Below are 6311 nucleotides of genomic sequence, written 5' to 3' on the forward strand. Positions count from 1 at the left end.
GGAAGGATGGAGAGAGAGGGAATAAAGACACAGTGGACACAGTGAAAGGGAATCCAGGTCCTTGGATGGAGATGTGGTTTTGAAGTTGGGTCTGTAAGCTTAGGAGGAGTATCTGTTTACTCCCTTCTTTCTCAAAGTTAGTTTACTGAACCTACAAGAATTGGGACCTGAGTACAGATGACCTACTTGAAGTAGTGCATTTGAGGGGTTTAGGCTCCATACTAGATTTAAGATATGTGATGATTAAAAGCAGCCAATAACAGTAAGACAGTATTGGCTGATCTCACACTGAGCAAACATATTACCTAAGGGGCAACAATGATTCAATTGACCGGGTTTCTCACTAAAAAACCACGAGAGCAAAAAGGGGATGTGTATATCTTCAAAGCGCTGAAAGAAAAAACAGTGTCAACCTACGATTCTATATTTACTGAAAATGTCCATCAGTAAGACATTAAAATAAAGACATTCTCAGATAAAGAAAAAACAAGAGAATTCATTGCCAGCAGACATGTTCTAGAACAATTGCTAAAGGGAGTTCAGCAGACAGAAGGGAAGTGATTCCACAAGGAAGCCTGAAACATCAGGAATGAAGGGAGCAACAGAAATGGTACTATCGAGGTCAATATCAGAGACTTTGCTTTTCCTGTTGAGTTATTTAACCCATATTTGACAGTTAAAAGACAAAATTATAACATTGTCTGATGGAATTTTCAATGCATATAGATGTAAGACAAGAGTAATAAGAGGCGTGGGGTGGTAAAGATTCCAATATGGTGGTAAGATTTCCACACTCCACTTAAGTGGTAAAATACTGATTTTAAGTAAACTGTGAGAAGTTAAGCCTCTACATTGTAATCCCTAGAGCAATAAGTAAAAACTGCACAAGGAGATAAATAATAATTAAAAGGACTAAAAATAATTAAATAACCTAGCAAAAGGCAGGAATGAGGAAACAGAAGAATGAAACAAGAACGAGAAAAGAAATAGAATACAAATAATAAAATGGTAGGACTAAATCTAAAATACCACTAATTACATTAAATATAAATATTCTATATTATGATATTAGTAAAAATAAAAAGATGAAAAGAGATATGTTCTACAAACACAAACCAAAGAAAGCTAAGTGTCAATATCAGAGTAGACTTCACAGCAAAGAAAATAGTCAGAAATAAAGAAAAACTATGTAATGATAAAAGGGTCAGTTAATCAAGAAGCCAAAACAATCCTATATGTGTATGCACCTAAAAATAGAGCTTCAAAATACAAGAAGCATGCCAGGTGGGAGGACCGCTTGAGCCCAGGAGTTACAGACCAGCCTAGGCAATACAGCAAGACCCCTTCTCTGCAAAAAATTAAAAAATTAGCCAGGTATGGTGGTACACGCCTATAGCCCTCGCTACTTGGGAGGCTGAGGGAGGAGGATCCCTTGAGTCCAGCAGCTCAGGCTGCAGTGAGCTATGATTGTACCACACTGTACTCCAGCCTGGGCAACAGAGCAAGACCTCATCTCTTTAAAAAAATAAAATAAAATAAAATAATAATAAAAGCAAAAACTGGCAAAACTAAATGGAAAAATAAACCAATCTGCAAATCTAGTTAGATTTTCCACAGTCATCTCTTGTTCATAAATAGAATTAGTAGAAAACCAGCTGGGATGTAGATGAACTAAACAATCCATACATCAACTGTATCCAATTGACATTTATAAAATAGTATACAAAACGACAGCAAATTATAACTACTTTTAAAGTGCAAATGTAACATTCACCAAGATAGACTATGTACTAGATCATAAAACAAACCTTAACAAAAGTAAAAGAATTAAAATCATACCAAGTATGGAATATAATGGAATTAAACTATAAATAACAGAAAGATAAAAGAACAATCTCCAAATTCATGAAAATGAAGCAACACATTTCTAAATAATGGTTCAAAAAAGAAGTTTCAGGGGGAATTAGAAAGTATTTTGAAATGAAACAACATGAAAACACAGCATATCAAAATGGGTGGGGAGGCCAGGCGTGGTGGCTCATGCCTGTAATCCCAGTACTTTGGGAGGCCGAGGCAGGCTGATCACCTGATGTCAGGAGTTCGAGACCACCTTGGCCAACATGGTGAAACCCTGTCTCTACTAAAAATACAAAAATTAGCTGGGCATGGTGGCATGCACCTGTAATCCCAGCTACTTGGGAGGCTGAGACAGGAGGATTGCTTGAACCCAGGAGGCGGAGGTTGCAGTGAGGTGAGATCACACCACTGCACCCCAGCCTAGGTGACAGAGCAAGACTCCATCTCAAAAAAAAAAAAAAAAAAAAAAGTGTGGGATGCAGCTAAAGCAGTGTTGAGCATTGAAATGCTTAGACTAGAAGAGAAGAAAGTTCTCAACAAAATAATCTAAGCTGAACCCTTAAGAAACTAGAAAAAGAGAGGAAAATAAACCCAAAGCAAGAAGAAGGGAGGAAACAGAAAAACAATATGATTATAAATGTAGAAGAAAATCAACAATATTCAACATCCATTCATGATAACAACTCTCAACAAACTAGGAACAGAAAGAAACTAGCTCAGCCTTATACAGAGTATCTACAAAAATCCTACAACTAACATCATCTAAAGGAAAAACTGAATGCTTGCCTCCTAAGGTGGCAAATAGGCAAGGATGTCACCTTCCCCGCTCCTATTTAATATCACACTAGAAATCCTAGTCAGTGCAATAACGCAAGAACAAAAAACAGAAAGGAAGAAACAAAACAGTCATCCTTCAAAGACAACATGGAAATCCCAAGGAATTTTTAAAATAAAATAAAAAATTTAAAGCCTCCTAGAACCAATAAGTAAATTCAGAAATATCAGAGGCTACATGGTCAACACACAGAAATCAAGCATATTTCCCTATACCAATAATGGACAATGAAAAACCAAAATTATAAAAAACACCATTTGTCATAGCTTCCCCCAAAATGAAATAATTAATATTACCATATTTAGTAAATAAAAGTGTAAGATATCCCATTAAATTCAAAATTCAGATAAAGAATGACTAATTTTTTAGTGTAAGCATGTCCCAAGTATTGCATGGGACATACTTATTCTAAAAAAAATTACTCATTTTTTTTTCTTTTTAATTGAGATTGAGTCTCACCATTTTGTCCAGGCTGGGCTCAAAGAAGATCTAAGGAGATGAAAGAAAAACAGTCATGCTTATGAACTAGAAGACACAGCATAGTAGAGTTGTCATTCTCCCAAAATTGATGTATAAATTTTATACAATTCCAGTAGCTACATTCCAGCAGACTTTTAAAAATAGATATAGACAAGCTGATTTTAAAATATATCTGGGAAAGCAAGGGAACTAAAATAGCTAAAGCAATGTTGAAAAAGAAGAATGAAGTTGGAGGAATCACACTGCCTGATTCAAAGACTTATAAACCTACAGTAAACACACAATCCAGTAATGGTGAAGGGACAGACACATAGATCAATGGAACAGAAGAGAGCATTCAGAAACAGACCCACATAAATGGCCAACTGACTTTTTTAAAAGGTGCAAAAGCAATTCAGTGGAGAAGGCAATCTTTTCAGCAAACAGAACAGTAGACCATCCATATGCAAAATAAATGAACCTTGACCTACACTTCATACTTTACACAAAAATTAACTCAAAAATGATGAGGATCATTCCATGGGAACCATTCCATGGTGACTATTATGGCCTACCAATTATAACTTTATATATTCTGGTTCTTGAATTATATACATCCTAAAAGTCAACCATCAAGAAAATGGCCGAGTAACGTGAATGAAAAGATATTTACTCTGTGTGTTCAAGTTTGTAGTTTGTTCATTCATTTGTTAAAACACTTTCTGAATGCCTATTATGGGTTAGGTAGAAGAATAAGACACAATCTGTACCCCCAAATTTTCCTACAGATGTCTTGCCATGAGGCATTGCCCATCTGAACACTCAGAGAGCACAGAGGGTTTTCAAGACCAGAGGGATCACCAAGACCTTAGAGTCAGACAACCTAGAGAAATAACACAGCTCTGTCTTGTCCAGGTCAGAATATTAAATCCAGTAACAACAACAACAAATACAGAAATATTCATTTGGTGATATTTATTCAATAAATATGTATTGGGCCAAGCTGTGTCCTAGGTGCTATGGATACAGTTATGAGCAAAACAAAGTACATATCTTAAGGGTTTACATTTTGGGGCAGGGGCAGGTGGGGCAATCCAGAGAGAGACAAACATTGGCCCATAATTAATAAAGAAAACAAACGGGGAAGATAGGGAGGGACTGGGGCAGGAGACTGGAAGGAAACTAAGCAGTGTGGTAAGGTAAGGCACCTCTTATCTTACCAGTGTGTGATGGTAAAGTCCTGAGGCTCAAGGCCTGGGGTGGCCAAATGGAAAAAATGCCAAATGCAAAAAAATGATGAAAAACAAAACAAAAACCAGGCACAGATAGAAGAAATGCCAGTTCAGCCAGCTTGGAGTCAGTATAGCACGGTGGACTAAGCCCATTTCCTGCAGTGTAATGGGTAAGAAAAATTGAGCACTTGCCTTTCTGACCAGAGAGAAGAGACTCCATTTTAGCAGTGTGATGCAATGCAGAGACAAAAATGGTTGAAAGATTTTTTAAAATAACCACAGCAGTGGAGGTAAAAGCCTTAACTTTAGGGTCAGAGGAAGTCCGAGGTGCCCAGGGCACATCCCTGCTGTGATGACCCTAGGATGTGAGTAGGACTCATGGTGCTGGGTGCGGAGGACCAGAAAGGGGATCTTATTTCATTCTTATTTATTTTTTATTTTTATCTTCATTTTTTTTTAAGAGACAGGTGTTTTGCTCTGTCACCCAGGCTAGAATGCAATGGCACGATCGTAGCTCACTGGAGCCCCAAACTCTTGGGCTCAAGTAAATTATTCTGCTTCAGCCTCCCAAGTAGCTGGGACCACAGATGTGCGCCATCACAGATGGCTAATGTTTTAAAATTTTTTTGTAAAGACGAGGTCTCGCTATGTTGCCCAGGCTTGTCTTGAACTTGTGGCCTCAAATGATGCTCCCACCTCCGCCTTCCAAAGTGCTGAGATTACAGGTGTAAGCCACTGTGTCTAGCCTTCAGGGAGGGAATCTTTAGCTTTCTGCATCTGGATGGCAGTCCCCATCGATGGCATCCCCATCAGCAGGGGCTGAATGGACGGTGGATGAGAATCACTCATGCTCATATGTATTATGCTTGGTTCTCTGTGTCTTCAAGTTTGTAGTTTGTTCATTCATTTGTTCAAACGCTTGCTGAGCACCTATTATGGCTTAGGTAGATGAATAAGATGCAATCTGTGCCCTCAAGGATGTTATTAGGCTTATGACAATGTGACACAAATTCTGTTATCACAGACATGGGGTTACAGGAACAAGGAGAAGTGAAGAGTGCTCCGAGACACCAGCACTGTGGAAGGGTGCATTATTCAGGGTTATCCAGAGAAATAACCCATAGATTATATATATAAATACATATATAAAGAGATTTATTATAAGGAATTGGCTCACACAGTCGTGAAGACTGAAGTCCCAAGATCTGCCATCAGGAAGCGGGAGACCCAGTTCCAGTCTGAGTCCAAAGGCCTGAAAAGCAAGAGAGCTGATGGTGTAAGTTCTAGTCCAAGTTCGACAGCGGGAGACTGCGGTTCCAGCTCCAGAAGAGTCCGGCAGAGAGGGTGAATTGTCCCTTCCCTCGCCTTGTGTTCTATTCAGGCCGGCAGCAGATAGGCCGGCAGCAGATTGGCCGAGGCCCACACACCCACTGGGGAGGGCCATCTGCCTTGCTCCACCCACCCATTCAAATGCTCCTGGTCCAAAAGCACCCTCATAGACAAACCTAGGATATGTGGGCACTCCGCGCCCCAGTCAAGCTGACACCTAAAATTCCGCCTCACGAGTGGGCAGGAAGAGGAGCATCTGTAAAGCAAACTGGGAAGGAGCGGCTGGGGGAAGAGAGGGAGAATCAGGAGGAGGTGTCGTGAGGAAAGGGAGAGAGAGGGAGCGCTGCAGCCAGGAAGGAATGGCCGCTCTCGAATCCTCCGAGAAGGCGAGCGGGACAGGGACAGAGGCGGACGCTGGGTTCAGTTATGAGCTGATGGGTGACCGGGCCGTGCTGATGGGGGCAGAATGCAGATGGCAGCGGGCTGTGAAGTGGACGCACCCAAGTTCTTGCTAGAAATTGAGTGGCACAGGAAGGAAGCACAGAGAAGAGGGAGGAAGCCCCCCAGGAAGAGAGCTTTTGTCTGTTTCTTTCTCACGG

Source organism: Pan troglodytes, chromosome 14, assembly GCF_028858775.2.
Source record: "Pan troglodytes isolate AG18354 chromosome 14, NHGRI_mPanTro3-v2.0_pri, whole genome shotgun sequence".
Lineage (NCBI taxonomy): Eukaryota > Metazoa > Chordata > Mammalia > Primates > Hominidae > Pan > Pan troglodytes.